Source organism: Globicephala melas, chromosome 7, assembly GCF_963455315.2.
Source record: "Globicephala melas chromosome 7, mGloMel1.2, whole genome shotgun sequence".
Taxonomy (NCBI): Eukaryota; Metazoa; Chordata; class Mammalia; order Artiodactyla; family Delphinidae; genus Globicephala; species Globicephala melas.
Genome location: NC_083320.1, coordinates 108,252,679 through 108,280,141, shown reverse-complemented (window position 1 = coordinate 108,280,141; position 27,463 = coordinate 108,252,679).

Below are 27,463 nucleotides of genomic sequence, written 5' to 3'. Positions count from 1 at the left end.
ACCAAGCCTGGCTTCCTCTTTTAAAGTTTCCCATGGCTGATGTGTCCATGGAGTTCTGATTTGCAGAGAGGTGATCTTTGGCCTGCCTTAATGAGAGGGTGGGGAAACTTCTGGGGGCACTGATACCCTTGTTCTCTTGAGATCAGCACCAGAAAACCCCTCCAAACTTAATTGTTGTTGTTTTTTAAAGCGTTAAGCATATCTTGAATATGTGAGCATTATAGACTATTCCCAAAGGCTACCCTATTGAAACTTGAGGCACGCACTGACCCTGGGCATGCTGTTCCTTGCTCTGGCTGTGGAGGTGAAGGCTCACGGGAGGACCAGAGGCAGGGCTGATTTGTTCCGTGGAGAGGAATTGTGTTGGAAAATGTGGATTTAGAAGTGGGTCTGAACCAAGGTGCACCCCTTATGGGATGTGTGACAAGGACAGGTTTCCTAACATATCCAAGCAACAATTTCCCATATACAAAGGAGGGTGGTAATGATACTTACATGGCAGGGATTTTGTAAGATTTCAGTAAGAGTGTTACGGGAAACAGCTGGGAATACGCTATGTGTTCATCCAAGGGAGGCCATGGGAATCATCTTTCCAGGGCCCCTCTGTAGCAGGAAGTTCTCTTTCTTCCCTCTCCTCCCCAGCCCTGGGCAGCCACTAATCTACTTACTGTCATAAATTTTTCTATTCTAAACTTGTCATATAAATGGAATTACACAATATGTGCTTTCTGGTGACTGGCTTTTTAAATTTATCATGATGTTTGCATGAGAGAGCAGCCAAGATGGCAGGGTAGAGAGACCCTGAGCTCACCTCCTCTCACGAGCACACCGAAATCACACCTGTCTGCAGAACAACCATCGATGAAAAGGACTGGAACCTACCAGAAAAGATCTTCTACTACTAAAGACATAAAGAAGGAACCACATCAAGATGGGTAGGAGAGGCGGACTCACAATATAATCAAATCCCATAACCCTCGGGTGGGTGTTCCACAACCTGTAGAATAATTATATTGCAGAGGTTCTCCCATAGGAGTGAGCGTTCTAAGCCCCATATCGGGATCCCCAGCCTGGGGGTCCAGCACTGGGAAGATGAGCCCCCAGAGCATTTGGCTTTGAAGGGCAGTGGGGCTTAATTGCAGGAGCCCCACAGGACTGGGGGAAATAGAGACTTTGCTCTAAAGGGCACACCAAAATCTCATGCACACTGGGATCCAGGGTGAAAGTAGTCATTTGATAGGAGCCTGGGCCAGACCTGCTGGTCTTGGAGAGTCTCCTGGCAAGGCTGGAGGTGGCTGTGGCTCACCCTGGGAGCACAGACACTGTTGGCACACGTACTGGGGAACATTCAGCCACGTGAACACTGGTGCTGCTGGCGGCTGATGTATTGGCTCATTAGCGCCAAGACATGGCACAACACAACAGACTATAGGTGCCAATGCTGGGACGCCTCAGGCCAAACGGCTAACTGGGCAGGGACACAGCCCCACCCATCAGTAGACGGGTTGCCTAAAGACTGAAGAGCCCATAGCCTCCTCTGGACACACGCCTAGACATGGCCCAGCCCACCAGAGGGCCAAGAAACAGCTCCACCCACCAGTGGGCAAGCACCAGGAAGCCTGCACAAGCCTCTAGACCAGCCTCACCCACCAGGGGCACTGGCCTGCCCCCTAGCAGGCCAAACAACCTTCAGGGCACCTCAGACTCCATACTCAACTGTGTCAGAAACTAGCCCCCCCAAAAACAATCTGAAATGAGTTCTGGGATCCCTGGGCCCTGCAGCCAGACTCAGGAACCAGCTCTGCCTGCCAGTAATCCAGCACTAACCCCGGGATCTGGCAACAGTGTGTGGACAACAGCCCCAGAGTCTATGGGACCCTGACTCTGCCCACCAGTAAGCCAGCACTAGCCCCAGGGCCCCCTAGGATTCCTCAACCAGCCACCGTGTGACCAGGCCACACTAAACAGCACCCAGCAGCATCCACACAAGGCAGGGCCTGGCAACCAACCAGGCTAGGGCCCCACCAAGCCCACCAGACAACCCACATATTCAGCCTTAAGGGGAACCCCTAGAGCATACAGCTTGGGTGACGAGAGGAGAGTGCACTGCTGGGATGTGTAGGATGTCTCCTACAGAGGGCCACTTATTCAAAGTTGAAAAATGTAACTAAACTACCAAATACATAAAAATACAAATAGAAACTTAGACAAAATGAGGCAGCAGAGGAATATGTTCCAGATGAAGGAACAAAATAAAACCCCAGAAGAAGAACTAAGTGAAGTGGAGATAGGCAATCTACCCCAAAAAAGAGCTCAGAGTAATGATTTTAAAGATGATCAAAGATTTTGAGAAGAGAATGGATGCACAGAGCAAGAAGTTAGAAGTTTTGAACAAAGAACATAAAGAACAACCAAACAGAGATGAATAATACAATAACTGAAATGAAAAATACACTAGAAGGAATCAATATTAGACAAAATGGATCAGTGATTTGGACGACAGAGTAGTGGAAATCACTGCCACTCAACAGAAAAAAGAAAGAAGAATGAAAAGAAATGAGGACAGTTTAAGAGACCTCTAGGACAATATCAAATACACTAATATTCACATTATAGGGGTCCCAGAAGGAGAAGAGAGAGAGAAAGGGCCTGAGAAAATATTTGAAGACATAATAGCTGAAAACCTCCCTAACCTGGGAAAGGAAACAGTCACCCAAGTCCAGGAAGCTCAGAGATTCCCATACAGGATGAATCTAAAGAGGAACACGTGGGGACACAGTGTAATAAAAATGACAAAAATTAAAGAGAGAATACTAAAAGCAGCAAGGGAAAAGCAACAAATAACAAAGCAGCAAATAACATATAAGGGAACTCCCATGAGGTTACCAGCTGATCTTTCAGCAGAAACTCTGCAAGCCAGAAGGGAGTGGCAGGATATACTTAAAGTGATGAAAGGGAAAAACCTACAACCAAGAATACTCTACCCAGCAAGGCTCTCATTCAGATTTGAAGGAGAGATCAAAAGCTTTACAGACAAGCAAAACTAAAGGAATCCTGAACCACCAAGCCAGCTTTACAACAGATGTTAAAGGAAATTTATAGGTGAAAAAGAAAAAGCCACAACTAGAAATAAGAAAATTTTGGAATGAAAAAGCTCACCAGTAAAGACAAACATACAGTAAAAGTAGGAAATCATCTATACACAAAGCTAGTAGGGAGGTTAAAAGAGAAAAGTAGTAAAATCATCTGTACCCACAAAAAGCAGTTAAGGGATTTACAGAACAATTAGATGTAAAATATGGTATCAAAAACAGTAATCATAAGGGGAGGAGAAAACAAATGCAAGGTATCTTAAATTCATTTGAAATGAAGAGATCAGCAACTTAATCACACACACACACACACACACACACACACACACAGCTGAGAAGCAGTTACCATTGCCCTTATTTCACTGATGAGAAGCTGGAGGTTCAAAGGTTAAACCGTGTGTGCAGAGGTGGAGGGTAACACAATGCAGGCACTCTGCTTACCTGGGCTCTAGGTGTCTGGAGCTGTCTGGAGTGAGATGTGAGTGAGGCACTGGGTGATGTGTGTGGGGTGTGGGTGGGGAGAGGTGGGAGCTGTGGCCTCCACTGTGAGCTCTTGCTGTCCGTCTTTCTAATGCTTTGAATAAATAACATGCTAATTAAATTCAGAGAGCATGTTAAGTTGGGAGGGAGCATAAACACCAGCGAGAATAAAGGGAAGAATTCAGTGGACTCTCAGAGGTTATAAAAATGGGCTGAAAACAATGAATGAAATTCAAGCTTAAAAACAAAGAGTTGAGAGATTTACAAGGTGCCAGAGGTGATAGAAGCGGGGGGGAGCATCTTATCCAAGCCTTGATTTGTGTCCACAAATGTCAGCCAGGCATTATTATGGAGTGACATCATGGGCAGGAAGGACAGACACCACGGCAGCCCTGGGCATGCTCTGTGCTTTCTCAGGGGTGGGCACCTGGGGACCCCCATGTACCCTCTTGAGCCTGGGCAGATGAAACAGGCAGGGAGGAAGATTTCACATGTTAGCCAAGAACGAAAGGCTGCTGGTGGGGAGGTGATTGTCCAAGGCAATGAAAATATATTCAGATTTCAGAAGTCCCAACTAATCTTTCTGCCTACATGGTCTGGGGAGAGGGGCAGATCGCGGTGCAGTGGGATGGCTCTGGCTGACACACAGAGCCTGGTTCTGACTTTACATGGCTGTTAAATCTTTCTGTGTCTTAGTTTTCTCATCTGTCCAACGAAGGCTGTGTGGCAGGAGGGAAGGTGAGTGTGGGCTGCCAGTGGGACCTCTCCACGGAGGTGGAGGCAGGGGAGAAAGGAACTCTAGAGGGCAGAGGAGGCGGTACCCACAGGTCTTCTGTTTGGGCTGGAGCAGGAGGGCGGATTGCCTTTGTTTGTGTTCCACAGAAGCAGACGCTGAGACAAAGTTATGTTTCTTTGGGAGGTGAGTTCAAGCAACACTGGTCGGAAGTAGGGAAGTGAGACCAGGAAGGGGAGGGAACCTTGGTTATCAAACAAGTTAGCTCTGTGGGTGGTTGCATTTGTTCTTACTGGAGAACTCTGTTCCCTGTGCAGAATGCACTCCTCAGAATTACCCTGCCCCAGGGGCAAAGGAGCTGGAGTGTGTAGACACCAGCTCCTATTTTTGGTAGTAGGCTGCCCTCCAGGGATCATTCATTCCCCAACACCCTTGTGCTCTGGCAGTGAGAGAAAGGCCCCAGACAAAGGGATGCAGATGCTGGCAGCAGGGATTGGCCAGGAGGCCCTGAAGTGGCAAGAGTGAGAACCTGTGTGTGTGTGTGTCCGGCAGGGTGGGGGAACAGGTAGAGTCTGCAACACTGGAGTGGGCAGAGGGCGGGAACCTGAGAGATTTGTCCCAGAGGTCAGAGTAGCTATCTGGCCAGAGGACACATGATTGGGGACCATGATGTCCTCCTGTTCAACTGGTAAGAAATGAGAGTATGTATTGCAGGGAATCCAGATACTGTGAGCAATGACTCGTGTGTCTGCTTCACTGGGGAAATTAGACTCAGAAAAAAATGGTCAAGAGTGTGAGTCTATCATTGGCCCAGCCACAGTTGGGCATTCCAGTCATCCCGGGGAACCAGTGCGGTGCTACGGTTAAGAGGATAGTCTCAGATACCTAAGTGTGCTCTGGCACATCCAAGTTGTGTGCCGCAGTCAAATCACCCCACTTGCTGGTGTCTCTGTTTCCTTATCTGCAATATGGGGCTAATGATAGTCTGCACTTCCGAGAGTTTTTGTGAGGACAAAAGAGTTACGCGTAAAGCCTTCAGAAGAGAGCTTGGTATAGGGTAGAATTTCCTCAAGTGTTCGCTGTTGTCGTTCAAGAACATGGTGGTGCCTTTGGGAGATTGAAGCCCAGTGGCCTCATCCTGAGGCCTGGCCTGTGACCAGGCTGGAGCAGAGAGAAGAATGCAGGAGAAGGAGTCGGCTTCCTGCTGGTTCCCACTCTGGGGTGGGGAAGCTAGCTGGGTGTGGGCAGCTTGGGCCAGGCTGCAGGTTCTGCAGGGGAAGGCTGTGTGAGCATCACAGGGTGGGGTCACTGCTCTTCACTGGGGGGGACCCTGACCTGATGGGCCTACCCCTGGCCTGCTCTGAGTGATGAACTTGCAGCTTCACCTGGAGGGAGGGAAGGGAGGAAGGAGGGAGGGGGCGGGCTTCATCATTGCACAGGGGGCTTCATGGAGAAACAGAGCAGAGCAGAGTGTTTTCAGGGGTGCAGGAAGAGGGGCAAAGAAAAGAGCTGGGGCTATCGGGCTCTTCTAGAACATGGCTGAAAGGGCCCATGGAGGCCTCCTGGATCTCCGAGGTTTCTTTAGAAGTGAAAGCTTTGGACTGGGGCCTGATGACAGGCTGTGAATGCAACATTTCGGCTCAGAGAAGATTTCTTTCTCTTTCCATCACCACGTTTAGCCGTGCACTCCCAGACTCCTTTCTGTCCCTTAATGACATCTCACGTGGGTCTTTTAGATTTCTGGTCAATTCAATGATTCACAATCAGTGAGAGCAGTTGAAACTCCAGTCTGAGTCTGATTGAGGTCCCCTCCTCTGCCGTCTCGCGGGAGCCAGGCCTGAGTGCCTGGGTGGAGGCAGGCGCTGGGGCAGGCAGTTCTGTTCGTTTGCTCATCTTCCCCCTCCATCAGGCACAGGGATTCTGATTCTGGGATGGCTCCTCCCCTCAGGAACACCTATGGGAGTGAGGAGGGGGAGAGTGTCAAGAATTGTGAAGGATTTCAGGTTTTGTCCTGTTCACAAGCTAACATGTTAGTTTGTCAATTAAGTGGATGTCAGTAAAAGACATGAGACTCCTGGGTCAGAGATAAAGGACAGGTTATTACTCACAGCAATGGCAATAGCCAGAGAATCAGCACTTTTGTGCCTGTTCCCTGAACCCCAGTTCTCACAGGACACTATGAAGGGGACCAGGTGGCCCCTGTGTGTACAGTGCGTTGCATTACAGGAGAGGAACCCTGGGCTTAGGGCACCTAAATCTCTTATAATGCACAGTAAGCATGCCTGTCCCCTGCTCCAGAGTGAGACATTCTCTATTTTACTGGACAATAAGAATGCCTGCCTTTGCTTTGGAGGACTGCTACCTTTATCTTTCAAGACTGTGCTGCATCTAAACATCCTTGAAAATATAGCCTAGAACAAAAGAGCCAGGGAGCTCTTCACTTTCTAGACAGGCTGAAATATGATCCACTGTGGGTCTCCTGTATTGCAGCAGAGGGATGGCCAGAGAACTGTCCCAGGACAGGCTGCCTGGCCCTGGCTGGGTCTGGTTTCATCTTCTGCTTGTGGGCTGCACAGCTGTGGTGGGCTTTACGTCCATGGTGTGTGGGGTTTCCTAGGGAACGTGTCTGCCTGGCCCTGGCCCTCTCCGTCTCCGGGACTCCCTGAGAGAGGACAGCCAGGGTCCACATCCCAACCCCTCCCTGGATGGAACTTCACCTGCCTGGCCCAGCAGCCACCTAGGATTCTGCACAGCCCTGGCCTCCTCTCCTCTAACCCCTGCTCCCCCCTGCATGAAGTCTGGGAGCTGCCAGAATCTTCTTTTCTGCCTCCCAAGAAACACAGAGACCTGGGACGGGGTGTGTGGGGGGAACTGCACCCTCAACGTGTTCTTTATTTTTTTTAAACTTTTTATCTTATATTGGAGTATAGCTGATTAACAATGTAGTGATACTTTCAGGTGTACAGCAAAGTGATTCAGTTATACATTTTCCCATCTAGATTGTTACATAATATTGAGCAGAGTTGCTGGTACTATACACTAGGTCCTTGTTGGTTATCCATTTAAAATATAACAGTGTGTGCATGTCAGTCCCAAACTCCCTAACTATCCCTTCTGCCCACCCTTCCCACCTGGTAACCGTAAGTTCACTCTCTAAATCCATGAGTCTGTTTCTGTTTTGTAAATAAGTTCATTTGTATCATACATGCACCCCAATGTTCACTGCAACACTGCTTACAATAGCCAAGACATGGAAGCAACCTAAATGTCCATCAACAGAGGAATGGATAAAGAAGATGTGGTACATATATACAATGGGATAATACTTGGCCACTAAAAAGAATGAAATAATGCCATTTGCAGCAACATGGATGGACCTAGTGATTTTCACACTGAGTGAAGTAAGTCAGACAGAGAAAGAGAAATATCGTACGATATTGCTTATATGCAGAATCTAAAAAGAAATGATACACATGATTCAATGTGTTCTTTTCAGATCCCTTTAGCCCCCATCACTATAAGCTTCAGTGAGTATCTTCCCTTCAGAAATCTTCAAGTGGGGACCTCCTCAGTGGTCCAGTGGTTAAGACTCCCGTGCTTCCACTGCAGGGGGCATGGGTTCGATCGCTGGTCGGTGAACTCAGGTCCTGCAAGCCATATGGCATGGCCAAAAAAGAAAATTAAATTAAATTATAGGGCTTCTCTGGTGGCGCAGTGGTTGAGAGTCCGCCTGCCGATGCAGGGGACACGGGTTTGTGCCCCGGTCCGGGAAGATCCCACATGCCGCGGAGCGGCTGGGCCCGTGAGCCATGGCCGCTGAGCCTGCGCGTCTCCACAACGGGAAAGGCCGCAACAGTGAGAGGCCCGTGTACCGCAAAAAAAAAAAAAAATTAAATTATATATATAAAAAAATCTACAAGTGAGAAGTCAGCCCTAGTTTCCATGTCCACATTCAACCCCAAACTCTAGGGCACTCATCAAGCTCCCCCAGAACTGTTTCCTAGGACCCTGTCTTTTCAGGGCTAGCTCTAGAGGGGCCCCTAAGCTTCTGCCTCACCCAGCTTCTAGCCAGGCAGTCAGGTGCCAGGCTCTCTCTCTAGGGGTGGCTTCAGTCTGGGAGGGGTTCTCTTGGAAACCCCCCTTCACTTCTTAGCTTTTCTGGGGAGGTGGGCAGTGGCTGTGGGCACTGTGTCCCTCCATGACCCCTGTTTATCTTGATTACTACAATGTACCCTACTGTCTTCTTCCCTTCCTGCAGTTATCTCCTTACACAGAGTCGGAGGAGGGTCAGCCCACAAAAGTGACCCATGATTCGTTGGGTGACCTGGCCTCTGTCTGTATTCAGCCACAGGTGAATTCAGGGCACAGGTGTGGCCCAAAGGCCAGGGACCTGAGAAGACAGACCAGTGGCAAGGTGTGCAAGTAATTCTTTTAATAAAATTGTGGGAAGAGGAGTTCTCCCAAATGAAACATCCCCATTTTGTGGGAGGGGTTGGGGGAGAAGTAGGTCAAGCGTTGGTCCCCAAACGCCAGGAAGCCACCTTCCACGGAAATTACATGCCTAGAAAATTGGGTCATGCTTGCACAGTTGGGACCTGAGGGCTCCCCAAGCTCATCTACTCTGTCCTGCCCCCCCCCCCAACTCCCCTCAACAGCCGTGACAGCGTCCAACGCTGGACTATTTTTAGCCAGCTCATAAGGTGGTCATGTGCAGAGCTCCCTAGAGCTGCAGGGGTCTGGCCTGGCCCTCTCCCAGGCCTTGAAGAGATGGTGGATGCGACTTTACTGTGTAAGTGGGGTCCCAGAGTGAGCTTCCTGAGGAGCTGAGCACCACACCATCCCCCAGACTTAAGCACACATCTGAACCTCATTTCCTGGGCTGGAAAACTTCAGAAGCTCCAGATCCTGAGCCGGCTGGTGATGCACTCCTTGACTTGGGTGCTCTCGTGCATGGTGTCCTCACCTCCACGTGCTCCCATGCTGTGTCTGACTCCACTCTATCCAAACCACTCTGAGCTTCCCAAACCTGCTAGGCTGTATCTGGGCACGTATTGGGATGCCCTTCCTTCTCATATCTGCCTGTCACATACTTATTTCTACTCCCAAACTCTGTTCAGACATCTTATTTTCTGGCTATTTCACCCAAGCATCATGCACTCAAAGAATTTGTTTCAATGTCAGTCTCCCCTGTTGGGCTGGGGCTCCTCAAGGCCTTAAGTCAGAGCTCGGCATGTAGTAGGTACTCAAAACATGTGTATTGGGCAGACCTTACAATGATCATCTATAGAGTGAGTATAATAATCTCTTGGTTTCTGGTCCCAGCAGAGTTCCTGGCGGACAGCTTTTGTAAAGGGAAGAAGGGTGGGTTTACACTAAGGCTTTCTACAGTCTTAGCGTAGGGGGTGCGAGAAATTTCAGGGCTGATCAAAGGAAAAGTTATGACCACGAGGTGGCAGTAGCACACGCAAGCTTGACTTGGAAGACAGTGACAGGTTTGCATTTGAGGATGTCTCTCACAGCAGGAGACTCGGTACCCTCCCTGAGTGTCTAGGGCTCAGGATCACCACCCAGAAGAGGAAGGGGGCAAGGGAACTCCTGAGAGGGAGATGGGAGGGAGTTTATGTGTCCAGGAGATGTTGCTCAGCAGTCTGGAAATCAGAGTGCTCCAAAGGGTGGCAGGATCTTGGGGGTGGTCACAGCTTTGGGGTTTCTCTTATTCATGGCTAGCAGATGGTAAGTGCAGTTTCACCTAGTGTGCAAAGGAGTCAGACTCTAAATGGCTAAAAATCTGCTCACTGGGACCATGCTTAGAACAGTTGGATGTACAAAAATGTGAGTTTGGCTCTGGTGGGCTTTTGAGCTAAGGGGTCTCAGGGTGCTGTGAAGAAGTAAACAACACAGGGGCCAAGATACAGAAGCTCCCTTTGGCTCATTTAGATAACACTTGGGGGAGGGAAGGGCTCAGTGGGGGTCTGCATCATCTGTCCCTGTTCCTGATTGTTCTTCAGGCTACCTTGCTGTGGTCCGGGGAATCCCTACATTTATTTACTATGTATTTATTTTTTAATTGAAGTATAGTTGAGTACCACGTTATATTAGTTTCAGGGGTACCCCACAGTGATTCGATATTTTTATAGATTATACTCCATTTAAAGTTATTATAAAATACTTGCTGGATTTCAGGACACTTCAGCACCTATTTACCAAGCTCCTACTATGTGCCTGGCATGAGGAAATGCAACAATGATTGAGATGCAATGTCATCCCACCAAGGAGCTCACAACTGGTAGGAGTAACAAACCACAAATAACTAATTACAACCCTATGTGATGCACGGTGTCCCTAAGGAGGGAGTGACAGTGCTTGGGCAGCAGGGGCCGCCACACTCAGGGTCTTGCAGGGGCTGGGGCGTTTCAGAATTTAGAATGTAGAGCTGATGGGCTCAGACACAGTGGGATCAGCTCAGAGGGCGGGGGCTGACTCTGCTGCGTTTCAGTGCCGTAGTCTGTATCCCATGCCAAGCCCCTAACATCTCATAATCCAGGGGGAGGGCCCGGAACTTGCAGCTTGCTGCTTCCTGTTAGTTGCATCACAGCTATGCAGCCTTCTGCAAACCACTTGCCTTCTGTGAGTCTCAGTGTCCAGTTCTGTAAATTTGGGATAAAAGTCTGTACTTCTTCTGAATGACCTCTAGCTGTTGGTGCCTCCCAGAGCTCAACCTTGGCCATTTCTCTATTTCTAATCTCTCCCAAGGTGAAGTCTGGTCTCAAAGCTCTGACTTATGGTCCTCCAATTTGTATCTTCAGCCCTGAGTCCTCGAACTTCAGACTTATATTTCCAACTACATTCAGGTCCATAATTCCTTATCCTGCACTTGGCACTGGGTATGTTTTAGAATCCAGAATCTCTAAACTGTAGAAAGGTAATGTCTCCAGTAAGATCGATAGCAGCGTCCTGTAATCAAACATATTGATATTTCTGCAGAGAAACTTGAATATTTATCCTAAGTGGCATAAAAAAATCTGTAAATCTCTTCATTTCATATAATGTCAGAATTTGCTAGTAAATGAATTATGAAGCACCTTTTGGATTTCTGAGCTTTTGGGATTTCGGAGTTGCAGATAAGTCTATGTGGACCTGTACTTTCTCTCCATTTAACGTTTGATAGGCGCTCCGAACTTAACATGCTCAAAATGTGACTTTTGATATTACCCACCTCCCACTCTGGGAAGGGGGGTCCAAGGCTGGGGGTGCAGGTGGTGCCTGGGGGAGGGAGGGAGTTCCAAGCAAAAAGGCACAGTGTCTGGGATCTCATGTGTTGCAAGAGCAGGGCTGGGCTGGGCACCTGAGTCTGGGTGTTTCTTGGGGTGACCACAAGCAGATGCAGCCAGAGGGATAAATGTTGACAAGGACCTGGCTCCTTTGGGGCAGGGCCAAGTGCTGAACCAAGTGCCAGACCATGGCCTGGAGTTGAATCCAGGATCTAGAGCTTGGGAGAATAAGACCATTTGAAAAACACAAAAGTAAATATGGAGGATGTGAACAGGCTCAGGGCGTGTCAGGATTGGGGCAGGATGGAAGTAGGCAGAGGGCTCTTCTTCCTGGGTGTTGCTTCATGGCATGGGAGCTCAGCAAGCCTGGATGTGCTGGTTGGGTTAAGGCTCAGGGGCAAGATGGGTTCAACAGATCAGGGTGGATGGGGAAATGGATCGCCGGGGAATGATGAGAGGGTCCTACAGTGAAACCATGAGCAGCCAGCTGGAGGAATCCTTTCTTGGAGGATGGACATGGTGGCCAGAAGGGATCTGAGAGCCAGATGGGGAACTGTGGGGAAAAAGACCCCTATAAAAAATTAAGACTCATGCTATCATGAGAACTGCATTGCAAGAAAGAGAAAAGGATGCCCACCACCTAGTCCCAAGGGCTAAGACAGCCCCCAACCTAAACGAAGAAAAATTGCAGGTTTGGGATTAGCAAACTTCAAGGAAGTAATTAGAAAGGGGTGCTGTAACCTATTTTGAAATGAGTCATGGTACTTGTTTAGCAGAATACTGATGACCTGTAAACGGGGACAGTAGTGTTTCTGCCTGGAGCAGAGGGCTGATGTTTCAGCTTGCAGCCTGTGTGTGGAGCCCCGTCTCGCGTAGTGGGTAGTGTTCTCACCAGGGTTCCTGACAAACGTGCGCATTTCCTCAGCGACTCACAAGCAGAAGAGACTCTCTCTGAAGGATCCAGATGCCCAGGGCTCTCTCTGAATAGCTCCACCCGCTCCCTCCTGTCCAGTGAGAAGACTCAGCACATGAGGCCTCGGGGGGGCCCTGTGCCCTCTGCTGATTCTCCCAGAAGGGCCCGAGGTGACCTCTGCCCCACCCAGCAGGCCTGTCGGCTCTGCACTCAGGGAGACCGCAGCAACACTGCCCCGGGGGCCAGCCGTGATCTCTGCTGCCTCAGCAGAGCACCAATCACCACACAAAACACAGTCCTTCCCTGGAGGCTGCCTGTCATTTGTGTATAAATGGGCTGTCACGCTCCATCAGTTCTGTGTACGGCTGTGTGCTGCGTTTACCACCCCATTCTGGAATTCTCTCTCTCTCTCTCTCTCTCTCTCTCTCTCTCTCTCTCTCTCCCTGTCTGCAACCCCATCCTTCTTGTCTTCCACGGTGGTTCCAGGTCTGGAGCCCTTGAAATCAAGCTGCACAACCACAGCTCCATCTGTGCTGGGGCAAAATTGATTGCTTCACACGTGTTCCCAGGCTCACAGATCTTTCCCACCCTTTGGGGACAATTTAGAATCTGGTCTTTGGCTGACACTTGCTCAGCCCCTCCCTCCTCTGTCCTGTGGGGAGGGCTTTCCCTTCCCCAGTTATATACTCTGGCTCCAGTGATGCAGAGTCACGAGAATGGGGAGAAGATAAGCAAACTGTGGACTCGTGGACACTGGTGGGCTTAATTTATGTGAAAACCATATTGGAGGTTGGGGCAGTATATGGGGAAGTGGTAGCAGGCAGGGGAAGAGGGAGATTTGTTCTGGTGGCTGGTGGAGATGGGGGGAGATTAATAGAGTGACACGTGTTGACTTTGGAGTCTGATATTCTGCAAGGCAGGAGATTAAAATAACTTTCCCCTTCACTTACTTGTGGTTTCTGCGCTCTGGTTCTTGGAAGAGGTCACTTGGGTCTCTGAGTTCCTTGGAGTCACCATCCTGTCTGGTTCTCTTAGTTCCGGGCCAGCTGGACTTGTCCTTCCAACCAGACTACGGGTTGCTTTGAGGGCGGGACACATGCTTCATCTTGTCCACCTTAGGGAGAGACCAAGACTTCTGAGAGTGTTTTGCAAAGCCCACTGATGTCTAGAACAGACTCTGTAACCCTTCCGTTCCTGAGCTTGACATCCCCTGACTGGTCAGTCCCCAAAGCTCCAGAGCACCAGCATTAAATGGCATAGATCCTTTGAATTGGAAATCCTCTTTCATTTGGCAGTTCCTGAGAGATGTGAGTGATTCCAGAAATCAGGCTCACTTACTTTGGGAACAGTTGGAGATGGTGTTATGGGCTGAATGTATGTGTCCCCCCCCCCCCAAATTCATATGTTGAAGCCCTAACCCCCCAGAGGGATGGTTATTAGGGGGAGGGTCCTTTGGGAGATAATTAAGTATAGATGAGGCCATGAGGGTGGAGCCCCCATGAAGAGATTAGTGCCCTTTTAAGAAGAGAAAAAGTCTAGCGCTCACTCTTTCTACTATGTCGGGACACAGTGAGAAGGCGGCCGTCTGTAAACTGATAAGAGGGCCCTCACCAGACACCGAATCTGCTGGTGGCTTGATGTTGGACTTCCCAGCCTCCAGAACTGTGAGAAATCAATGTTTGTTGTGTAGTCCACCCATTCTGTGGTGTTTTTGCTGTAGCTGCTCAGCTACAAAGACAGGTGGCATGAGGCCAAGAACTGAGAAGACGGTTCCATCTTTTTCTTGTCACTGAGAGACCACCCCTCTTCTTGATCTTCCTCTGCCATCTCTCTCTCCTCTACCTTGGGACAGGCACTTGGGAGGGGTTCAGGGGGCCCAGAGGTGGATCAGTCTCAGGTCTGTCCTTTGGGCTCATGAGGCAAAGAGCGGAACCAGCTAGACCTGCCTGTGGGCTCTAGCAGGGGCCCAGTGCTTGAAAACGTCTCCCCACCCTCCTCCCACCATGACATGGGCATATCTTCTATCCCAGCATCAGCTTCAAGGGCCCAGCTGGAGGGCTGCAGAATCTGCAGTGCAGTGCTGTGTGAGCCTGGTGCACCTACCTCGGTGCTGCTGCCTCACTTTGCTTCTGTTACTTGAACTCTGTTTATGCTAAACAGGGTTTCTCACTTTGGGAGGATCTTTAAAGGTGTGGAGTGCAACAGAGAGATGGTTCCTGATTCCCTATCACCAATTACACTAACTCAGCCTACGGAGAGGCTGTGGGGTGGAAGCTGCTCTCTGTCTGACCCTTGGGTCTGCAGGGGCCAGCATCTGCTCCTGTATCCCTGGGGCTTTCTCTGCCAGAGGGGTTTCTGCTTTGCTACCTCTTGCCCTGGTAATAAAAACCAGACAAAACCAAAAGAAATCAGGAAGTGGCAGTCATGGAGTCTAAGCCTGAGATTTGTGAAGAAGTTAGCTGAAATCTATATTGCATCTAAGTTGTGACTTTTTACATCCTGTCACACCTACATCCCAGGCTCTGCTTATGAGCTTCTGGTTCTTTCCTTTGTTTTTGTTTTCCCCAGGCCCCTGCAAGATGGACTGTTTGACTTCTACCTCGCCAGCAGGGTCCAGCCCCACTCACTCTTCAGGAATCAGTCCCTTATGAATGCCTGGAGCACGTCCTCATGGTCTGCCCTGCCCACTGGGCACTCACCACACTGGAATGCATCTTGGGTTTGGGTACCCAGGATCCAGAGTCATCTTCTGTTGAGCAGAAGGGCCTCTGTCAGCTCTGGACACCATGGTGGCATCGCCATCTGTGGGGATCACCTGAGTGCCCAGAGAGTGCTGAGAGAGGAGATGGGATGGGGAGGGCTCCCAGGGAACCCCACAAATCCCCAGAGAATTTTGCATCCTATCAATATTTTATTTAAATCTGATGACCACTCTCTCCACATTTTAGAGATGAAATGGGGTATGGAGAAGCTGTAGGAATTTGGGGTTTGGAGCCCAATGAAACCACAATCTTATCATTTCCTAGCTAGGAAGCAAGAAAATTAAGCTCTCCATGCCTCAGTTTCCCTATCTCTTAGATGGGACCATAGTAGAGAGCTCACAGAATGTTGGAGGATGCAGTGGATGATGCCCATTATTGTGGTACCTGGATGTAAAATCCCTGGCATGGGGCACATAGATGTTTATTCTCTGTCTTCCTCACATGTTATCTTAAATATCAGTCTGGGAGAATTCATTGGGAAAGAGTAGAAAGGACACAAAGTTGGACACTACCTTTGCATGGTGCCTTTGTCTCTTCAGAGATTTTCTCATAAAAGCTTCAGATGTAGCCATTTTACAGATGAGAAAACTGGAGTCTAGTTTCCACAATGAATTAATAGCAGACTTGGGTCTCAGAAAAAATGCTTCAGCTCTGATCCCTCCACTTTCACAGAACTTGTGCTTAACTGGTGCCTAATAGATGCTGGTTGAATGGCAATCCCGGGCAGTGATTCTTAACATGTGGTCACTGGACCAACAACATTGGCATCCCCTGGGAATCCGTTAAAAATGCAGTCTCTTGGGCCCCATCCCAGACCTAGTGAATCAGAAACTCTAGGGGTGAGGCCCAGCCATAAGTGTTTTTAAAAGCCCTTCAAGCAACTCTGATGCAAACCCAGAGCCTATCCACCTATCACCTGACCACACACACAGCCTCACCTGTACCTGCTCCCTTATTAAGTGTAACCAGCCCCCAGGCCAGCTGTGGTCCCCAGTGCTTCTACAGGGACTAGCAAAAGCAGAGGTGGTTTCCTCCTTGTCTTCTCTCTCCCCCACTTCCAACCACAGAGGGGAGAAGACCCCCAAACTATCTCCTCCTTTCCCCTTTCCTTAGAAATAGTGATGCCTTCTGATCACAGCTCCCTCTGTTTGCCCAAGCTTTTTTTATTTACATTTTTTTACTAGGTTCTCCCTCCATCCCTTGGGAGCTTGTGTTTTCATTCCCAGTTTTGTGAAGATGCAGAGCTGGAGTCCAGAGACATGGAGAGATCACCCAGATGCACCACTGCAGAAGGTAGCAGAAGCCAGCACGTGGATAACAACTAATCCACACCCTTTGTTTTGTACTTGATGAGACTGAGGCCCAGAGAGGGCAAGGGCATTGCCAGTAGTTGCACAATGAGAGCCAGCAGAGGGGCACTGAGTCCCAGGTCTCCTGGCTTTCTCTCCAGAGCTCTTTCTATGACTGAAGAATTTAACTCAGATGCCGTAGAAAGTGTATTCACAACAGAATCAAGGCAGGGTCTGCAAAGATTAGGTGCATATATTTCTGGAATATTCTCTGCACTTAAAAAAATTATTATTAATATTATTTTATATTATGGTTTATTACTGGATATTGAATATAGGTCCCTGTGCTATATACAATAGGACATTCTTTATCCATTCTGTATATAATAGTTTGTATCTGCTAGTCCCAAACTCCCAATCCATCCTTCCCTCACCACCACTCCCCCTTAGCAACCACAAGTCTGTTCTCCATGTCTGTGAGTCTGTTTCTGTTTCATAGATAAGTTCATTTGTCGTATTTTAGATTCCACATATAAGTGATATCATATGGTTTTTGTCTTTCTCTTTCTGACTTCACTTAGCATGATAATCTCTAGGCCCATCCATGTTGCAGCAAGTGACATTATTTCATTCTTTTTATGGCTGAGTAGTATTCCATTATATATATATGTGCGTGTGTGTGTGTATATATATATGTGTGTGTGTGTGTGTGTGTGTGTGTGTGTGTGTGTGTGTGTGTATATGTGTGTATATATATATATATATGTTTTCTTTATCCATTCATCTGTTGGTGGACATTTAGGTTGTTTCCATGTCTTGGCTATTGTGAATAGTGCTGCTATGAACATAGGGGTGCGTGTATCTTTTCTTTGGATATATGCCCAGGAGTGGGATTGCTGGATCATACGGCAGCTCTGTTTTTAGTTTTGTAAGGAACCTCCATACTGTTTTCCATAGTGGCTGCACCAATTTATATTCCCACCAATAGTGTAGGAGGATTCCTTTTCTCCACACCCTCTCCAGCATTTATTATTTGTAGACTTAAAAAATTATTTTAATAAATGATTTACCCAGGAATCTGTGCTTAATCACGGGGCACTAGTGCCCGTGGCTCTGCTTTCAAAGCTCTGTGCAAGCTCTGCAGGTGATGGTGAGGGATGGAGCTGGACACACCGAGTGGTGCTTGCCTCTCACCAGGAAGAGAAGAGCCTGAGCTGGGAGTGAGACACGTGGCATTCCTGGACATTCTCGGCCCAGCAGGGAAACACAGAACACAGCAGGACAGTCCCAGCAGGACAGTCCCAGCAAGACCTCCTGCCCTTGGCCCTGGAATGAGTGTCTTCGTTGGCCATTAGCTGCTTCACCTTGCTCTGTAGGAGAATCTTCCTTGTCCATTTCTGCAGGAGAACCGATTAGATTCCTAGGGCTGCTGTAATAAAGTGACCATAAGATGAGAGGCTTAAAAGGACAGAAATCTAGTCTCTCACAGTATTGGAGCTCAGAAGTCCAAACTCAAGGTGTGGGAGGACCTCACTCCTTCTGGAAGCTCTAGGGCAGAAGCCTTCCTTGCCTCCTCTGGCCCCTGGTGGCTGTCAGTATTCTTGGTTTGTGGCTGCATCACTCCAGCCTCTGCGCCAGTGTTCCTGTTGCCTTCTCCTCTGTGTCTGTCTCCTCTTCTGTCTCCCTTGTGTGTCTCTTATTAGGATACTTGTCACTGGATTTAGGGCTTTCCCAGATAATCCAGGATATGTCTTTATCTCAAGATCCTTAACTCAACTGCATTTGCAAAGGCCTTTCTCCAAATAAGGTAACACTCAGAGGTTCTGGGAATTAGAACGTGGACATGTCTTTTGGGGAGTCACCATTCAGCCCATGGGCAGAGGACTTGGGGAGGACTCCCCTGTCGAGTGCTGCATTGCCTTAGGCCCCTGATTCTCACTGCTATGTGTCCTGCAACCTCCAGTTTGCCCCAAGGCTTGAGTAATCACAGGCTCCTGTTTGAGGGAACTGGGGTCTCCTTGGTAATATGATCTTGTTATATGACTTTGATTGGCTGCCAATTTGGTACAAATATGCAAGCACGGTGGCCTGGTAATCAACACAGGGAAACTAGTTGCCCTGGTCCTTGATCCTGGATCCAGCCTTAGTACTTTTGTCATGCCCAGCCCCTTGGTCCCCAAATTATTGCTTCTACCTTGGCAATGCTGTGCCAGATGGATCCCCTTCTGGATCCTAGGCTTGCTCCTCTGGCTGGTTCTCTACAAAGGGGTCAATAGAAATGGGGAGTAAAGTCTGAGGAATGGATAAAGAAGATGTGGTACATATATACAATGGAATATTACTCAGCTGTAAAAAGAACAAGATAATGCTATTTGCAGTAGCATGGATGGACCTAGAGATTACCATACTGAGTGAAGTAAGTCAGACACAAAAAGACAAATATCATATGATATCACTTATATGTGGAATCTAAAAAATAGTGTCCAAATTAACTTATTTACAAAATAGAAGTAGAATCACTGATGTAGAAAACAAATTTATGGTGACCAGGTTATATGGGGGAGTGGGGGGAAGGATAAACTGGAAGACTGGGATTGACATATACACACTACTATATATAAAATAGATAGCTAATATGAACATGCTGTATAGCACAGGGAACTCTACTCAATACTCTGTAATGGTCTATATGGGAAAAGAATCTAAAAAAAAAAAAAATGAGTGGATATATGTATACGTATAACTGATTCATTTTGCTGTACACCTGAAATTAATTGTAAATCAACTATACTCCAACAAAAAAAATTTTTTTTTACATCTTTATTGGAGTATAATTGCTTTAGAATGGTGTGTTAGTTTCTGCTTTATAACAAAGTGAATCAATTATACATATACATATGTTCCCATATCTCTTCCCTCTTGCGTCTCCCTCCCTCCCACCCTCCCTATCCCACCCCTCCAGGTGGTCACAAAGCACTGAGCTGATCTCCCTGTGCTATGCAGTTGCTTCCCACTAGCTATCTACCTTACGTTTGGTAGTGTATATATGTCCATGCCTCTTTCTTGCTTTGTCACAGCTTACCCTTCCCGCTCCCCATATCCTCAAGTCCATTCTCTAGTAGGTCTGTGTCTTTATTCCTGTCTTACCACTAGGTTCTTCATGGCATTTTTTTTCTTAAATTCCATATATATGTGTTAGCATACGGTATTTGTCTTTCTCTTTCTGACTTACTTCACTCTGTATGACAGATTGTGAGGATGGGAAGTGGGAAGAGGCTCAAGTGGGTGCAGGGGACCCGGAAGTCAGCCTTATCCCAGTCCTCTGGCTTCTCCTGGGTCTCAATCAGCCTCATCCCCAGATCTTTTCTATCTCCTGCCTTTGGTGTTTCTAACATTAAATTAAGGGTGGAGGATCTGGCTTTTGCAAACCTGCCAGGAACACGATTAGCTGATTCTCAGCCATCTGGGATCATTCACTGCGAGCATAAAGGACTTCTCGGTAGGCTGTCTGACGTTTCCTTTCTGCTTTCAGATGGGCCAGCTGGACCAAAGTTTGACTATGTGTGGAGGAGGACAGGGGGAGACAGCACTGACGGCAGTAAGTAGTAGTCCGTAGACTCCAGCAGTCTGATATTTTGGGACCAGGGTGTTCTACAAAGTGGTTATACCACTGTATAGTCCCACCTACAACATGTGAAAATTTCAATTGTTTACGACCTCACCAACCTATAGTGTTGTCAGTTCAATTGTCTGCTGCCAATATATGGAAATGCATTGATTCTGATATTGACTTTATACCTTGTGAGTGATAAGCTTTCTTATTCAAGTATTTTGTAGATTGCTTAGGATTTCCTTCTAACAATCATGTCTTCTGAAAATACAGTTTTGTTTCTTCTTTTCAATTTTTATGATATTTAATTTCTTTTCCTTGCCTTATTGCACTGGAAAAATCATCATAAAATTATATGGATTTAGAATTATCTTTTGGGAATTTTTAAATTATGAATTAAATTCCTTTAATAAATATAGGTGTGGTTACCAGCCTCCAAGATGGCCATCAATGATCTTCACCTCCTGGTGTATAAAGCTTTGTGTAGTCCCCTCCAGCATTTTACTAGAATGGGTCTGTGTGACCAATAGCATACAACAGATTTGATGGTATGTTACTTATGGAGAGATTATAAAGGACTATAGTTTCTGTCTATCATTCACCCTGGGAAAAGCCAGGAACTATGTTGTGAGGGCACTCAAGCAGTTGCGGAGAGGCCCAGGTGGCAAGGAATAGAGGTTTCCTGTCAACAGCCAGTGAGAAACAGGCCTGCCAACAACCATGTGAGTGAGTTTATTTTATTTTTTAATTTTTTTTTTGCGGTACACGGGCCTCTCAATGTTGTGGCCTCTCCCGTCGCGGAGCACAGACTCCGGATGCACAGGCTCAGCGGCCATGGCTCACGGGCCCAGCCGCTCCGCGGCATGTGGGATCTTCCCGGACCGGGGCACGCACCCGTGTCCCCTGTATCGGCAGGCGGACTCTCAACCACTGCGCCACCAGGGAAGCCCGTGAGTGAGTTTAGAAGCAGATTCTCCAGCATAGTCAAGCCTTCAGATGACTGCAGCCCTGCCTGACAACTTGACTGTAACCTTGTGAGAGGTCCTGAGTGAGAACCACCCAGTTAGGTCACACCTGAGTTCTTCACCCCCAGAAATTTGTGAGATAAATTTGTTTTTGCTTTAATCTCATAAATTTTGGGATAACTTTTATTATGCAGAAATAGATAGTAATACAATAGAGCTATTCAGATTTTTCATTTTTTTGTGTCAGTTTTGATAATTCGTGTTTTTCAAGGAATTTGCCTATCTCCATAAAGTTGTCAAATTTGGCAAAAATTGTTCATAATATTTTGTTGTTTTCCTTTTAATGTCTGTAGGATCTGTATTGGTATCCCTTCTTTTATTTTTGACATTTGAAAACTTGTGTTTTCTCTTTTTCTGATAGCATTTTGACCTTTCTCAATTTTATTAATCTTTTTAAAAACTAGCTTTTGGTTTCATTATTAGTTTTCTGTTTTGTCTATTTTCTATTTTATTGATTCCCATTTTTACCTTTAAATCATTTTCTATTCACTTTGTTTTTAATTTGCTTCTCAGTTTTGAGTTTCTTAAGGTTGAAACTTAGAACACTGAAATGATACTTTTCTTATTTTCTAATATAAGCATCTAAAACTATAAATTTCTCTCTAAGCACCACTTCAGTTGTATTCCACAAATGTTAGCTCATACGTTGTGTTTTTATTATCATTTAATTAAATTTCACTCATGATTTTTTTACACATGGGCTGTTTATTTTGAAATCTTTGGAATTTATAGGTATTTTATTGCTATTGATTTCCAAATTAATCATGCTGTGGACATAAGACATATTATGTAAGACTTGAATATTTTGACATTTATTAAGGTACATTTTATTGTCCAAGATGTGGTCCATCTTGGTGAATGTTTCTTGTGCCGTGAAAAATAATTTGGATTCTATGGTGATTGAGTATAGTCTTCTTTAAATGTCAGTTAGGTCAAGATGGTTGACAGCGTTGTTTAAATTTTTTGTGTTCTTATTTTTTTCCTGTTTTGTTTTTCAAATCAATTCTTGAAAAGCAATATTACAACTTACAACTATGATTGTAGATTTATTTATTTTTTCACTAGTTCTGTCAGATTTTGCTTTATGTATTTTGAAACTCTATTATTAGGAACCTACAACATTTAAAATTTTCATGTCTCCCTAGTGAACTGTCTAATTAACTCCTTAATGAACTTATGGAAAGTCACTATTTATCTTTGGCAGTGATACTTATCTTGAGGTCTATTTTGTATGATATTATTATAGCCTTACCAGTTTTCTTATTCTTATTCTTTGCACAGTCTATTTTTCCATCATCTTATTTTAACCTGCTTTTTATGTTAAACTACACCTTCTGTAGACAGGATGTTTTTGACTATTGATATTATTAATCCAGTCTAATCATCTCTACCATCTAATTGGAGTATTCAGCCATTTAAGGTTAATGCAGTCTTTGGTGTGGTTGAGTTTTAGTCTGCTATTTTTCTATTTGTTTTCCATCTTTTTCTTCCTCACCAATATTCCTTTTTTCCTAAATTTTAAAAGATTAACTGGAGATAATTTAGCATTCCACTTTATTTCCTCTTTTGGAATTTCTGCTAAATCCATGTTGTATTTTTTTAGTGGTTAACCTAGGGATTCTAATATGCGTCTTTAATATACCACAGTCTACTTAACTTATCACATATTATTTCCAAAATATAAGAAATTTACAATGATATATTTCTACTTACCCCATCTTTTGTGCTAGTTTTGTTATGAATTTTATCTCTACAGTTTTTAACCTCCACAGCAAAATATTATATTGTATTTAAATAGTCATAAATCTTTTAAAGAAAAAAGAGAAAAAATAAAACACTCATCACTTCTGGTGCTCTTTATTTCTTTCTGTAGATGCAAGTTTCCATCTGTTTTCCCTTCATCCTAAAGAGTATAAGTATTTCTAAAAATGAAATACTAAAGAGTTATAGTATTTCTCTGATGGCAATGTAGTCTCTCAACTTTTGTTTATCTGATGTTAAAAAAATCTTAGCTTTTCAAGGATAATTTTAATGAGTATAAAACACTGGTTGAAAGTTTTTTTTCCCCAACTTTATTAAAATGTCATCCCATTTCTTTACTCTTCCTTCCATTGTTTCTGGAAAGAAGGCAGTTGTCATTCATGTCACTGTTCCCTTGTATGTAATGTGGATTTTATTTTCCTTGGTAGCTTTTTAACATTCTCTCCTAATTCTTAGTTTTCAGTTTACCTCTGATGTATCTAGGTAAAGTTTCTTTTGCCTTCATCCTTGTTAGGTTCACTAAGCTTCTTAGATACCCAGACTGATGTTCAAATTCTTCTTTTCTGCCCCATATCTCTCTCCTTTTGGGACTCTAATTGCATATATGTTAAACTGCTTGATATTTTCCCACAGGTCATTGAGGATGTGTTTATTATTATTTTTCAATATTTTTCTCTGTTATTAAGATTGGATGATTTTTATTGATCTGTCTTCAAATTTACTTATTCCTTTATTGACAGTCTCCAATCATCTGTTAAGTCCGTCCAATAAATTTCTGTTCTAAAATTTCCATTTGTTTCTTTTTTCTTTTTCTTTCTTTTTTTTACAAGTTATATTTTGCCAGCATGGGATTGTATGGTACATGGTGTGTGGCTTGCTTTTTTTCATTCCTCAATAAATGAGCACATGATTTCTCATGTTTTTTTATTTTTAAAAATTTTATTGTTATTATTATTTTTAATTTTTTTGGACTATAGTTGATTTACAATGTTCTGCTAGTTTCAGGTGTACAGCAAAGTGAATCAGTTATACATATTCATATATCCACTCTTTTTTAGATTCTTTTTCTATACAGGCCATTACAGAGTATTGAGTATAGTTCCCCATGCTATACAGTAGGTCCTTGTTAGTTATCTATTTTATATATAGTAGTGTGTATATGTGCAATCTTCCACTTTATCCTTCCCCCACCTTCCCTAAGAAGAAATGACACCTTCCCTAAGGAAATGCACAGTTCAGATGCACAGACAGCCAAGTAGAGAGACATTAGCATTATAGTGTGATGAATGCACAGACAGCCAAGTAGAGAGACATTAGCATTATAGTGTAATGAATCCTATGGTACAGGCATTGTAGAAGTGCCTAAGCAATCCTGGATGGGAGTCTTGAAAGACTTTCAGGAAGAGGTAGTGCCTATAATAAGTCTTGAAGGTTAAATTGGTATGTCTTAGTCAATTTAGGTTGCTATAACAAGATATGATAGAGTGGATGGCTTAAACAACAGGAATTTATTTCTCACGGTTCTGGAGGCTTGGAAGTCTGAGATCAGGGTGCCATCAGATCCTGTGTCTGGTGAGGGCCCTCTTCCTGGTTTGTTGTATCCTCACATGTTAAGGACAGTGAGCAGTAGTCTCTTTCTAGTCTTATAAGGGCACTAATCCCATCATGGGGGCTCCACCCTCATGACCTCATCTAAAACTAATTACTTCTCAAATGTCCCACATCTTATGGGATTAGTGTTTCAACATATGAATTTTGAGGGGACAAAAACTTGTAGTTCATAACAAGGTATTATTAGGCAGAGAAGATGGGGAAAGTATGTTCTACAAAAACAGAGTGGTACCTGCATAGCATAGAAGCAGGAGGGAGGAAGGAGTTTAGGGGGCCATGCACAAGTGTGAGAGGGGAATGTGGAGACATTTGAGACTGAAGAAGAGGATGGAGAAACCTGACCTTTATAATCAGATTGTGGTTTTTTAAAAATACAATGTAGACACAATAGAAACAATTGGTGGGGGCCAGTCTGGAAGCAGGGAGATAGGTGAGGAGGATGTTGGGGTGGGGGGACTCTGGTCTTGGGCTGAAAAGAAGGATGGATTTCAGGGAATCTGGGCAAGTATAATTTAAGGATCACATGACTGACAGGAGGAGGACAAAGGTGCATGAGAACAAGATGCCTCAGAAGATTCCTGGACCTCTGTGTGGGGCCTCAGGGAATCTTAGTGTCATTCTTTAAGATCCAGGAGAAGTAAGAAGTTTAGGAGGAAAGAAATGGTGCTTCCATTGTCATCATGTTGAACTGGGTGCTGGGGCCCAACCAGTTGAAGAAGCCCATAGGACAGATGTACACACAGGGCTGGATTTCAGAGGGATGAATTTGGGAATTCACATCATACAGTTAAAATTTGGAGTTTCAACATGACTAGCCCTGTCCAGACCCTTGGATTCAGTCAGCCAGAGAAAATGGGGAATCCTATAAATCATCATGTAGATAAAAGAGCAATTTTCAGGCCCTTATTTATAGTGGCTTTAGTGTGCTACATTTCTAGGGAAATATATGTTCTTGTCACCCAACTGCAAGAGAAATAAGTGAGCTTGAATCACATGAGTAAGTTTAAACGCCAGCCTGAAATTTAGTAAGCTACTTTGCACCTTCTCGTCGTCTTCTTCATTAAAAGTGTGCTATTTTCCTTGTGCCTTGGGGTATAGATTAAAATAAGGCTGGCTGTGAGTTTAAAAAAAAAGAATGACATATCAAGGAAACAAGACGTTCTTGTTATGAGGTCAAGTGGATCCTTTGGTGAGCCTTGCTAAGCTACACATCCTGCTGGAGACCTGGAAAAAGCCAAGTGTTGGAGAACTTGGGTCTCCACCCATCCCGGGCTAGCCCCTGACCTAGGGATTGCCAGGATTTTAGGGGCTACAGCTCTTGCCTGAGACTCTGGTCTGAAAGCTGCTTTGGGGTAGGGTCTTGTCTCTCTTGTGTACCATTACATTCCCCTGGCTGAGTGTCATGCTCGGGGTATAATAGGTCCTCAAAGAGGTGTGGGGGTGAATAAATAAATGAATGAACTAGATACCATCCTATATATATTGATTAGGAATCTGGTTTGAGTCCTGACCTTAGGTTCCTTCTCTACAAAACAGAGCTGCTGTGAGGAATAAATGAGATAACACATAATATGCTTGGTACTGTGCTTGGCAAATGGTAATGGTTCAATAATTCAAGCTGTTGTTATTATTGTTGCTGTTATTTTTATTATTACTGTCTCTTCCTTGTAGGTCTCCACAATACGTTGGTTGATCAGTCAAGTGAGCTCTCCACACTTCAGCTTCTTCCTTCATGAAGTGGTGATTGTTATTGCTGGCTTTTCTCCCTCTCAGCTCGTTATTGATTATAAAGTGTTCGATGAACACACACTGAGGTTGGATCTCACTGTCTTACTCTCGAGAGAATGGTGACTCGGAGAGGGCAAGGAACTCAGAGTGAGTGGCACAGCCAAGTGGGATATGAATGTGAGAATATTCTGGAAGGTGAAATTCATCAGCAACGTATAATAGTAAATAACTCATTATTAATACAGCTTTGTGGAGCCGAAAAGGCTTTGGAGTCATTCTGGCTTCATTGTCAATCCCAGCTTCTCCTGTACTGGATACATGATGGATGTTTCCTGGACCCCATGTGAAAACCAGAGTGTGAGGCTGAGTCACAGGCTGCTGTGAAGATAAAAGAGAGGAGGGATGTGTGGAAAGGCCAAGCATAGCCCCTCATACAGCGGGTGTTCCATCTACACTGTTGCTGTTTTATGACACAGCTAACAAGGGGGCAGACTGGGCTAAGAACGTGTGTCTGCTGGAAGCAATATTAAGTCTCTCCTATATTTAGAAGGAATGTGTGTCACATGGAGAACCCTGGGGTGCCCTTTAGCACGTAGGGGTCAATGTCAGGACTGTGGGCTGAGGATATAGGGATGCTGTGGTGCCCCAAGAGCCACCTCGCCTCCAGCGGACAGTGGCACATGAAGTCTCCTATGAGCTAAGAGGCAACAAGCCAAAGCCACTGGGCAGGCAGGACCCTCAAGGACATTTGTCCTGGGCATCCCCACACCCTCCACATCTGACCCATCTCAACACTGCTCTGTAGGCGGTTTTGCAATGCCTACGGGCAGCCAGTTGTCAGCCAAAGTTCTAGACTAGATTCTGAGGCTGGGTTCGAATCCTAGGTCTGCCACTTCATAGCTGTGCCTCAGTTTCCTCACCTGTAATGTGGGCTTAGCAATAGCACCTGTCTCATGGGTTAATGTTGCTAGATGCCTGTGACCTGGGAAGCGATATGCAAGTGTTCGGTATTATGACTGGCGCTATAGCAGGAGGCTGTTAGAAGAACATCATTCCTGGTCCTTGGATCTTTAAGGAGACTTTCAGCCCCGCCATTCTGTGATAGGGCCTGGTCCCTCTCCCTCTAACTGGACATTCGTTAATAGTGGGCATCAGAAGGGCACAAAGGTCCTCAGTGCCCGAGGCAAC